Genomic DNA, 13,467 nt, shown 5'->3' on the forward strand with positions numbered 1-13,467 from the left:
TCAAGATTATTGTAGGTCTAGAGAGTTAAAGGATGAAATATTTTAGATGGTAGCTAGACCTAATGAGACAATAGAAGAATATGTTGAACGTTTTCAGTATAATCTTCAAAGATCTCCTTATGCATCATTACCCTTACCTGACAATGTATTAAACACAACATTAATTAAAGGTATGAAGGAACAATGGATTGAAAGACTGAATATTATGGAAAAGGAGACATATATCAAGAATATTTTGCTAACATCATTGATTTATGTATCAGGAGCTCATGAGGCAGCACAAGGCTAAAACCAGCAGAACATGACAGGTTTACAAGGGAAAACAAGATCTCTAGAGAAGGAGTAACACGCACAGAAATTGGAAATTTACTAGAAAATTTCAAAATTGATATATTGGGGACTCTGACAACACATCTCAATATTATGCAAGTGAAACAGAAACAAGAAGAAGCAGACAAAAATCTGGGAATATTCTGTCCCAGATGCAGAAAGAAACATAGCCACAAAGAGTGCCCATTAGATGCAGTTCAAGTTTGCGCCATTTGTACAAAAGACCACTCTACAAAAAGCTACCCCTCACTTCCTGGTTTGAAAGCAGTATACAAAGAAGTGGAAGAAGAAATAGAACGGAGTACCTATTTAATCAACACCGTCAATGGCAGCTGCGACAATCAGGTATGTTCCCCGATCCATCTTCTTCTTTCCAGTCTCTGCAATATCATGCTCAGCAATATAATACAATGTGGCAAAATCAACCTCCCTTCTCAAATTGGTCACAACAACCATTTCCTTCATCATCACCATGGCTGAATCAAGCAAGCCAATCTAATTGGCCAAATTTTCCCTACACTCCACCATATTGGCAAAACAATGCGTATCTAACACAATGGCCCCTCCCACTTCGCAGAGTTAAGCCTGGTAGACAAACTGGAAAATACCAATGAATCAGCGAGTAGGAACCATTCTACTCCATCAACCTACACTGCCAACACCACAGCAAAACCCCCAGTCCAATTTCATACCGCAACTCCTAGCCCAACCCAACCTGAATCCAAATAACAGACCGGTTCAATCTGTTCAAATAACTAAAACACCAGAACTAGAAACTGATCTAGGGGAGTGCAATGACCTTCAATTAAGGTTTGGGCGAATTATAGAAACCGAGGGAGATAAAAATGTTCAAGTTGAAAATAAATTATTCGCAAAACAACCATTACAAGAAGAAGATGTGGTTAGACAACAGACTCATGACCAAGCAACCACATCTTCTCCCCCATTCCTAGAACGATTAATCATACTGTGCTCTATAGAACATCTTGACTTTGATATTCTGGGAGAACTAAGGAATTTGTACATAAAAATCCCGCTCCTCCAAGCTATCCAAGATATCCCAATATATGCAAAGACCATAAAAGAGCTATGTATAAAAAAAACCAAGGAGGAGAATAACAAATACCCCAACAGTCCAAGTAGTTAGCACCCTATCTGATCTGTTATCAGGAAGAGAAGCACCCATCAAATATGAAGACCCAGGAAATCCAATAGTGACAGTGCAAATCAATGGTCAAACCTTCTCAAATTCCTTAGTTGATTTAGGGGCTGCAATTAATATTTTAACAACCACCACTTATCAAAAACTAGGCATTACATCAGTAGAACCAACCTCCACCTTATTAGAACTGGCTAACTGATCAATAGTTAGGCTGGTATCCGTTGATTCCTAGGAATATCCTTCCTACTTTCTAATAATAAACCCCAAAAATTGACTCGATGGACATCCATTAATTTTAGGCAGACCTTGGCTTGCGAAGCTGATGCTTACATTGGCTGCTGACAAGGAAGTATGACCATAACTAGAGGGAGTAACATCAAGAATCTAGCCCTATACCCTCCAACCCAACCAAGTGTAACAATCTAACAAACATCCTATATCATACCTCACCGAAAACATTAGATCCCCATTAACCATAGAAGATACCCTCGATTTCAAAGATCAAATAGAGGATGATGTTATTAACAACTTCATTAACCAAGCTGAATCCAAATCCCGCGTACAATGCCACATGATAAAGGTAGCATTTGACAATGAACTAGAAGAAGATCGTCTCAAAGACACTCATGACCAGACAATACCCACTACCTCTGTTTCAAATAGAAAAACTATAGAGATTGAGCCAGGAAAAACCTTAAACATCAATAATAACCTGACTCCTGAACAAGAAGAGAAGCTGGTCCAACTACTGAGAAAATACAAGGAGGCTTTTGCATAGGATTATCCAGACATGAAGGGAATCAACCCCTAGCTATGTACCTACCACATTTATACAGAAAAGGATGCAAGACCTATTCACCAACCCCAACGAAGACTTAACCCTCACCTGAAAGACATTGTGAAAGCTGAATTACAAAAACTTTTGGATGTAAACTTTATTTATTAAATCTCCAATAGCAAATGGGTCTCTCCACTAGTAGTGGTGCCAAAGAAGAATGGAAAGTGGAGGATTTGTGTAGATTATAGAGAATTAAACAAAGCAACCCAAAAAGACCACTTTCCCCTTCCATTCATTGACAAGGTATTAGATACATTATTAGGGAAGAAATTCTTTTCTTTCTTGGATGGCTTTAGTGGGCACAATCAGATTCAGATTGCCCCTGAAGATTATGACAAAACTACTTTTACCTGTCCTCGGGGAACGTTTGCCTACAGAGTCCTACCCTTTGGCCTATGCAATTCCCCTGCCACATTTCAAAGGGCTATCCTCAGCATATTTTTAGATTTAATAAATGAAGGCCTTGAAGCATACATGCATGATTTCACACCATACGGAGATGATTTCGACCTAGCACTAGACACATTGGAAAAGGTGTTGCAACGATGTATCGCCACCAGGCTCTGCTTGAGCCATGAAAAGTGCTATATGATGATGACTGAAGGACTCATCCTAGGTCATTATATCTTAGCGGCTGGAATACAGGTAGATCCGGCCAAAATTCAAATAATTTTGTTAATACCTACTCCTACCACACAGACAAAGGTACGCAGTTTTCTTGGATTTTCTAGTTATTATAGGAGATTTATAGAACATTTTTCTCAAATAGTTGCACCTCTATACGCACTAACAGGGAATGTTGATTTTGTTTGGATAGATAAATGTGACTGTGCTTTTGAGGATCTGAAAAAGCTTGTGTCAACAGCCCCAGTGCTCAGAGGCCCAAATTGGGACCTGCCATTTCAAATTTCATCAGATGCTTCAGACACAGCTATTGGAGCAGTCCTTGGGCAGGAAGAAGATAAAAAACCATATGCAATCTATTATATTAGCAAGAATTTTTCTCCTACTGAGCTAAACTATACTGTTACTAAAAAATAATTTTTAGCTGTAATACATGCTGTAAATAAATTTAGGCATTATATCACTGGATATCCTGTTGTTTTATATACAGATCACTCTGCCATAAAATATTTAGCAAATAAACCAATTACAAATGGTAGAGTAACAAGATGGTTGATTCTATTGTAGGAATTCGACATCACAATAAAAGATCGACTTGGGAAAGAGAATCTTGTAGCTGATTTTCTCTCACGAATGCCGAAGCCAGTGGATGCAACAGTAGTCGAAGATCAATTTCCAAATGAACATTTATTCGTTGTTACTGTCAAGACACCCTGGTATGCTGATGTTACAAATTATTTAGCAGTAGGAAAATTACCAAAACATCTGACCTCCAATGAACAAAAACAGATTGTGCAACGTAGTATCTGATTTTCTTGGAATGGGGGCTACCTATTTCATACAGGGGTAGATATGCACATCAGAAGATGCATCCGTGAAGATGAAATATTTGATATTCTAAAAGCCTGTCATGATGGACCATGTGGCAGACATTTCACAGATCAAAGAACTGGTCACAAAGTTCTGCAAACAGGGTATTACTGGCCCACAATCTTCAAAGACGCGAAAAAATTTGTACAAGCCTATGACAGTTGCCAAAGAGAAAGACGCCCTAGACAGTCTGACGAAATGCCTTTGAACCCACAGCTAGTCATTGAACCATTTGAGCATTGAGCACTAGATTTTGTTGGTCCGATCAACCCATCATCAAACCAGAAAACATATTTTTGGTAGCAACTAGTATGTGACCAAATGGGTCAAAGCAAAGGCACTTCCAAGAGCTATAGGGGACTCTGTCATTGATTTCCTGTTCCAAATATTTGTGCGATATGGCCTCCCAAGATACATAATCACGGACGGAGGACCACACTTTGCAGGTAATAAAATTGTTGCAACATTAAAAAACTATCATATTCAGCACAAGATTACCACTTCGTATCACCCACAGGCAAATGGCCAAGTAGAGAGCATGATTAAAGTAATAGAAACAATATTAACAAAAACATTGCATCACATATATATGATTGGGATACAATATTACTGGAAGCCTTGTGGCCATACCGAACAACGTGGAGAAACACCACCAATTATTCATCATATCAGCTAGTATTTGGAAAGTAACCCATCTTTCTAATAGAGTTCGAAATACAAACATTGAGAACAACACAAGAAGTTGGTCTAGATTTAAATGAGGCCCAGCTTAATAGACTATAGCAAATCAACAAGCTAGATGAAATTAGGCTCTCGACTCTTCAACATACTAAATTAATCCAATAGAAGAGAACAAAATGGCACGACACCCTGATCAAAAAGAAAATCTTCCATGAAGGAGATTGGGCACTCCTATACGATTCCAGGTTTCAGGATTTTCCAGGAAAACTTCAGACTCGCTGGCTGGGACTATATGAAATCCAGAAAGTGCATGACAATGGCACTATTACTTTGACTACTATTGATGGATGTGGACATACCTTTAAAGCAAATGGCCACCGAGTTCGACTGTACCACAAACTGCTTACTCGGGAATCCTTCTACCAGCAACTCCGGGAAGATTCTGACATGCAGATTTTGGCTAAGGAAGAGAACTCTTCCTCACCTTTGGTTCACTAAGTAATTTGATTGCTTTTAAATTTTGTACATAACTTTTTCTATTCTGTTTGTGTAAATTACTTTCTGTACAGATTTCTGCATTTCTGCAATTTTTTTTTACATTTTGCTGTTCCTTTCCGAAGGAACAACACTTTCACCATTTTGTTGTTCCTTTCCGTAGGAACAACACTTTTGAATTTTGTTGTTCCTTCCCAAAGGAACAAAATTTTCACCATTTTGCTGTTCCTTTCTGAAGGAACAACACTTTTACATTTTGATATTCCTTTCCGAAGGAACAACATTTTTGTCATTTTGCTATTCCTTTCTGAAGGAACAACATTGTTGCATTCTGTTGTTCCTTTCGAAAGGAACAAAATTTTCGTCATTTTGCTATTCCTTTCCGAAGGAACAACACTTTCGTATTTTGTTGTTCCTTTTCGAAGGAACAACATTTTTGCCGTTTGTTGTTCCTTTCTGAAGGAACAACACTTTTGCATTTTGCTGTTCCTTTCCGAAGGAACAACATTTCCATTTTTTGCTATTCCTTTCCGAAGGAACAACACTTTCACGTTTTGTTGTTCATTTCCGAAGGAACACCATTTCTGCTTTTTTGTTGTTCCTTTCCAAAGGAACAATACTTTCACATTTTACTGTTCCTTTTCGAAGGAATAGCACATCCGCATTTTTGCTGTCCCTTTCCGAAGGACTAACACTTTCATTTTTTGTTGTTCCTTTCTGAAGGAACAACATTTCCACATCTTTTGTTTGTGCTTACTTTATTTTCTGTTTCGATTAAGGAACAACTACTGTTCCTCTCAAGGAACAACAGTTTCGAGTATGTTTTTCTTTCCTTTTGCTTGCTATTTTTGTGTGCAAATATTCTTTTACTGTCCCTCTAAAGAAACGATAGGTGTTCCATCTAAAGAACAACACTTTTATTCATGTCAGTTGTCTTATACTCCATTTTTCGCATCATATCATGGCATTTCCATATTTATTAGTGATTTCATCATACGCCTCGATTTCGGTAATCCGCTCATTTTTGTAAACATGTCATATATCTATACGTTGTTCCTTTATTCCATTGTATGATTGCAGTTCAGCATGCTACTCCTTTATTTGACGGCCGAGGACAGCCTATCACATTACAGGGGGGCATGGGTGATCTCCATAATTCATTGGCATATGTGTCAGCTCATTATTCGGAGGTATTATGACTTCACCAAAACTTGGGAATAGCAAGCCTAACGGTATTTTGTTTCCCAATATGCATGGATTGTTGTTCCAATGCCATTTTCGTGTTTTGCTCTGCAAAAATTAGCAGTAAGTTAAAAATTTGAATAGCTTGCTATTCCATCATCTTCTCTATGTTTTCTTAACTGTGAGCTAAAAATTTGAACAGCCTGTTGTTCCATTGTCATCTCTATGTTTTTACAGTGTGCTAAGCATGAATAAGATGGGAGGAAGATCAATTTGTAGCAAGCCACAGGTGTTAATGGTCTCTGACATTGCACAAGAAATCTTAGCAAGGGCTGGATGTATAGCTTACCTTAACCGTCTACAGCAATCTAACGAGATGATGGCAATCAAGTTTTTGCAAAATTTGCAGGAAAATCGTTCCATGGTGAGAGGGAGACAGATAACAGTCACAGATGACATAATTGCTAAAGTTTCGAGACTACCAGCCGTTGGACATGTGTGGACTTTGAAAAAGGTGAGACTGCGAGATGCCATAACCATCTTCCAGGATGAAGGGCAGAACCTTACTGTCAAAGGGAAAGGAGTCCTGCCAGCAACCCTGGGAGAACCTTGGGAAGAATTGGCGAGAATTATCCAAAGCTACATCATTTGCGATGGCAGAAAAGACGTGGTAAGACCAGGCCATCTCAAACTTTTAGCCGTGTTAAAGAAAAAATGTGCTGTGAATTTGCTTGCATTCTTAAATTTTTTTATTACATGATGTTTCCTAAAGCATGAGAAAATATCGCCATGTAGAGTCAGTGGTAAGCCATCATGGTTTAATTTGATTGATAGTCAATTACAGTCTTGCCCAACAGCAGAGTAGTTGGGAAGAATTGATTTTCTCGATAGATGGGGGACTGGCCTTGCCAGCCCCCGAATGAAAACATATTGCTATCACATCGAGTAGACCACCGAAATGAAGACAATCTGTCAGATTGGCAAGGAGCAGAGGAATTTTGGGAAATTCCCAAGGAAACATTATCCAACCTGTGGAAATACATGATTCAAAAGATGAACAACCCCCACAACTTGAAGGTGGGGAGAATGAAGAAGAATTAGAGGAAAACGATGAAGAAGAATCAGAAGGGGAAATTGAGCAATCCGGTTAGGAAGAAGGGGAGGAAACAGAGCAACATAGTGAAAGTCCACTGCAAAATCCTCTGCAAGAAGATGAATTGGCCCAAATTTTGGCCAATATGGGTGAGTATGTCCAACCTCACAACCCACTCAACCCCCATACCGAAGAAGGGTTGCAGGAACACTCTGCTCATGATAAAAGTGCATCCGAGGAAATGTGTGACGAGGAGGAAGAAGAAGAGGATCACTTTGCTCATGATAAGAGTGTATCTGGGGAGAAGAGTGCCAAGGAGGAGGAAGAAGAACAATCTGTTCCTAGTCAGAATACACCCGAAGAATTGCATGATGAAGAAGAGGTAGAAGAAGAAGCTGCCTAGGAGACAACAGAACAAACTAGGGTTTCTACCCCTAAAAAACCTAATCAACAAAACACTGAGGAGGTGTTCCAAGAAGGAAACATGGAAATTGGCCAAGGTGAAGGTACAATGCCTGAGGTACAAAACCCAGGCCTGAGAAAACAAATGGTTGTTCCTTCTAAGAAAATAGATGAAATTAAAAAATTGTGAAAGGAACAACAAAGATTGCTTAATGTAATTAAGCAACTTCGACAACAAATAAGAGTCCTAAAAATGGGGAAGAACTCAAAGGGAAGCTCTGGGGCAAAGCGTGCAACCACCCAGGCAAAACCCCATAAGAAAAAGACCAAGAGGACTCAAGTTAAACCTGTTATTCAAAATCACAAGGAACAACATTTGGCTGTTGCAAATGCAGAAGCAAAAACAGACAACACACCGGCCTGTGACAAGGAAGTCCAGATAGATCAGATAGTTTGTGAGAAGGAAACTTAGACCATAAAGACTAGATGTTTCAATAAGGAGATCCAAGTAGATCTCCAGACCAAAATTTTCATGATGGATAATGACCTGAGGATAGTAACTCTACAAAAAGATTTGGCACAAGCCCAACAAACGATAAAGAAACACACAGAGGAAACTGTTCCTCCAGAAAAATTTTAGAAGTTACAATAGCAGCTAAAGAACATGAATGTGTCGGAAAGCCAGGCCTTCGATGGATGGCGAAAGGCAGAGGAAAGAGTCAGAAAGGTAACCCATAGACTAGACACAGTTATAAATCAAATGGATACCTTATGTTCTCTGTATACTAATGTTCTAGCATGTAGGGCACCCACCAGAAACTATGCTTTGTTTTTTATGGAAAGATATTTACAATTGAAAATTAAGGCTATCAAGGCAGGAGTGCCTATAGAGATAAAAAACATTGATGATTTCATAAACTGTTGTAAGCATTACGGGGTGAAAGTTTAGCGATTGTTATGTGAATTTTATTTGCACAATCTTGTGTTAGATGGAGAAACAAAACAGAACCCTAGCCCTTTTGTGGGTGATGTCCAACTTCAGGCATTTATTTCTTTTGGTGTTAATCAGATAAAGTGGCTTAAAGCCTACAATGTCTTCCAAAGACAGGAGAATGGATTAGATCTATGGGTAAGGGGTGAACCTAGAGACCCATTGCAATTATGGAACAAACATAGGAGCTTAATGAGAACTCAGGGTGTAATCTAGACATTGGGACCTATTCACATAGCAGTCATCTGGCAAGGGGTAGAATACTTCTTAACCATCAAAGACCTTGCCATAGCAGCAGCCAAATTCCGATACCAGACTTCTAATCGGAATATCCAAAATAGAAAGCCATTCAATTATGAGAATTTTAAGCTAGTTGCTGACTGCTTGGTTATCTATGGTGACCTCATCTTGAGAGAAGGCCCATATTGGTTAGGTTGTAGGTTCTGAAGTCTAGTCATTTGGTATCCTGCACCAGGGTATAGAGCCTTATATGAATTTCCTGAAGTTCAGACAGGGCATATTTTTGAAATCTTAGCTAGGAATCATGGTTGTAGACCACCAACTAAGAATCCTTCTCCAACCTATTCCCTAATTTCCTTGCATGTCAATTACAATGTTTTCATGAGGGCATGAAAAAGCGTAAGCAGGGGGGTGTGTTGAGCATTAGAAACGGTATGTAATTGCCACTTATTTCGTTATATTTTCCTTTAATTCATAACTTCTTTACATTATGAGATGGGCATATGATGAAGGATTATGATAAAGTTTAAGAGATTAAAGAGTATTGTAAAATGACTAATTATTACCTTTTTCTATGCAGAAAATGAAGAAAATGGAAGATCACCATTTCAAAGGAAAAGACAAGGAAAAACCAACTGATGTCCCTTTGACAGGGAACCACATCCAGACAAGGCAATCTAGATCGGAGTGCATGAGCCAGGAAAAGGAAGAAGAAATGCCATATCAGTGCAAGAGGACGAAGAGATAACTGAAGGATAATGATATGGTGAATCCCTCAAGATCCTTTGATCCTAAGGGATCGCTACCTTAAGAATATCTGTATCTTTGGTATTTCTGCCTGGCTGCTATAAAAAGGGATAGTGCTGCTAGCCCAAGGGGTGGATTATTGTTGTTTTATAAAATTTGTTGTTGCAAACTGAACTTTGATCATCGACTCTATTTAAAGAGCAACTACTATAACTCTGTTTTCATGATTAATACATAAACTTTGTTGTTATTCCGTCTTTGATTCTGGAGTAACCACAGCAGTGCATCCCTGGAGGCTAAGGGTCTGGCCCTAGTGGATCACTTGCTTTCTGTACCATTATTTTCCAATTCCAGGTCGTTTGTAGTTTGATTTCTTTTACTTGCTTCATTTAGTAACATGTTGTTCCTTGTTATTTTGTTTACTGGATCTGTTATATTTAATTCATATTTGAATAGTAAGGTTATCTTCTACAACTGAAATGTTATGCTATTCATTCTGAAATCATATCGCATTGCTACTCCTTTACAGATTGATATTAGTGTGTAACACTATTGTTCCTTTACAGATTAACATTACTGTTCGTTTATAGAGTTACATTGTTGTGCATTTACAGATTGGCATTGTTGTTTATTCAGCTACGTTTTACCTCTAATTGTGATTGCTGTTCATTTGGATTGTCATTCCATTGCAACTGCAATTGTTGTTCCTTTATAACCGTGGTTAATATTTATTATGCTAAAACTCATATTACTGATTCCATCATTATAGATTCGCTGTGTGTTAAAATTGGATTTAGTTCGCTGTGTGTTTACATTTGATTCAGTTTGTTGTTCCATTCTTGGTTTGCTATTCAACTCAATTCCTAGTTAAAGATTGCTGCTTAATTCCTTTAGACTACGATTGCTGCTTAATTCATTTTCTGTAAGTTAAAGCTTTGTTATTTGATCTTTTCAATAAATTAGTTGATGTTTCCTTTTCTGTTAATTGAATTACCATTCCAAGTAATTGCTTTGGTGTGAACAGAACGATCTACAACTGTAGTGAACATTGACTATTACTGTCTGGTTCCCAGATTGGAGATCTTCTCTTTGATTGCTTTTCATTTGCATCAATTTACAAAGGGAAGAGTTATCATTACTGCACCCTTGACTGATGAGTGCTGTAGTTTCTTAAATGAATGATTTAGTTACAAAGCATTTCAATTTCTTGCCATTACATTTAGAGTTTGTTTCCAGCATTTATTTACTTTTGTGAAAGCACTATACTACTAGCATTACTCTTGACAAGTGACCACCTCAGAGTGAGTACACTCTTGAGATAACAAATCGTACCTAGATTGATAATTAATGTAGGGAAATAGAGGTTAAAAATACCCTTTTTACTGCTTGACAGAGATAGATAAAGAGTGGTAATGATAGGAGGATTCAACACGATCTGCTAGTAGCCAATGTTGAAGAGAAGAAGGGGATTGGCTCTTGATGCCTGGAGAATGTGGGTTGAGTTGTTAGTATTTATAGCCCTGTAAAAACTTGGGGTCCCTGGAGGCTATGGTTTAAGATAGGATCCCTAGAGCCCTATAACAACTTGGGTCCCTAGAGGCTATGAGTTGAGTAGAGGTCTCTGGAACTCTGTAACAACTTGGGTCCTTGAAGGCTGTGGGTTGGGATGGAATCTTTTGAGCCCTGTAATATATTGGGTCCTTTGGAAGTTGTAGGTTGAGGTAGAATACTCTGGAGCCTTGTAACATCTTGGGAAGAGATATTGGAGTAGTAGTATGGGAAGACCATAATGAAGACTTATGGTCACCATTCGGATGGCGAAATGGACTATGGAATCTCTAGAAGGGGTGAATTACTATGTGCAAAATTGGGGGTGAATTTGGGTGCCTCTAGACTCCCAGTATCAACCAAGAAAGTATATTTCAATTAGTGGAGTTGAGGAAGGATGTCCTCTAGAGTCCCATAATCAGTGGAAGTTGGTGTGATAGTCCTAGAAGCAAGTAATCCCCCAAACTCTGGAATCTGGCTCGGGGGTGACATTTGCAAGTAAGTGTGGCTGAAACTATCTATGGTTTGGTGGAGAATCCTTGTCCCAAGCTCAAGTTCCCTTCACGTTAAAAGATACATATTTTTGTAAGCTGTTTTTTCTTCTAATTAGTGATATCATTGTGTTATAGATAATGGTTCTGGATTTGGGGACTACATTATGTTGATTATGATTTCATATGTGGTACATACCTGTGGGGATATGGTAATGTGATATATTTATATATTAATGCTGAATATATGGATGCATATGTGTAAAATATGAGGCGTGTAATGATTGCTAAGGGTAGACATAAAACATCTAATGTATAAGAGGCATAACAAACTACATGGTAATAAATATTAAGCTGCAATACAGTGATGAGTCTAGATCTACTTACATGTTTAATCATGTGAGAAGAAGCACATAAATAGCTTATTAAGAAAGAGACAAAACTCATTCATGTCACTGTTGAACCATGAGATCTTGGAGTAAACTTGAGAAAGAGTAGCGGGTTTCAAGACCCCTTTTATTAATATGAAGATTACATGGATGACCCTAAACATAGTAGGGTCTATATTTTCTTATATTCCATTTATTTTCAAGTTACAAGTTATTGTGTTGCATCACCAATAATGTATTTATGTCAAGGGGATTTTTCCCATAGGACCAGTACAACTGCCAGCTTTGTGTGAATGTTCTTCAACCTTGAATTCTTAGCAGGATGGATACCTATTGTTGGCATCTTAGGGTGGCTACCAAGACACCTGAAGGATCTATGTAGCTTCATGGACCTTCTTGCAAGCTTGACACAAGGTCTGGTACCGTAGGTGTGTGGAAGGAGAGGTAGGAACCTCTCATGAGTCTATGTCAAGCCCATGGTAGGTAGACCACGTAGGAGAGCCTATGACACCCTGGGTGGCATTCCCTCCTCCTGGGAAGAGAAAACTCATAGGCCAAGAAGTCACTAGAGAATCTATCACTCAATCATAGGAGGGATAATGCCATAGATCAAATTGAGTAACCAAGGGCATTGTTATGAAACCATGAAGCACATCTAGGATTCTACAAGATTCTTGAGAAAGATCCATAGTTTAAAAAACTAGCTCGAAGGAGCCTATGAAAAAGTAAATCTTGTAGCTAGGGAGGCTAGAAAGCTCTCCATATAAAACATTATGTAATGAAAAGTCAAGATCCTTTGACTGAGTCATGGCAGAAATGCGCAGGAAGGCCCTTGATGAAGTGCAAAGGAGTGAGGTCGAGAACTTATAGGAAAATTTGGGCCAACCTTATCCTTTGGATAGTAAAAATCCTAGTCAAGGGAGGCTTCTAATTGGTGGAACCAGATTCCCTTCACGTGATTGGTCAGGATGATGAGTAAAAAAGGCTGCAGAGCCTGGAGATCAAAATTTAATTTGAATTTGACCCAGGGATTCAACAGAAAAGGGCATTGGGATTTCATTGAGAGATAATGATGAAGACTTCTTCCATCACCTAGATCCATTTGGTAAGGAAGTTGTTTGAGTGGTCACCTGAAATGCCCACAAGGTCGGAACCCCAGAGTGATGTGTTAATGATTCTTAAATGGTTCTGTGTTCGAGCATTCCCATTTACTATGTAAAACTAAGGGCAAATCCAGTCGACGAGGAATCACTCGCTCTCCTTCAACTGGACAAATGGGCACTTATATTTAGGTAGAGATGAAATTAGCATGTCATCTCCAAGGAAATGGTTAGAACACAGAATTTAGAATCCTGTAAACATAAATGGTTGAATGTACTAAGGA

The sequence above is a fragment of the Pinus tabuliformis genome, chromosome 8 (assembly GCF_031772625.1).
Source record: "Pinus tabuliformis cultivar Carrire ecotype Pingquan chromosome 8, CPIR1, whole genome shotgun sequence".
NCBI classification, from domain to species: Eukaryota; Viridiplantae; Streptophyta; class Pinopsida; order Pinales; family Pinaceae; genus Pinus; species Pinus tabuliformis.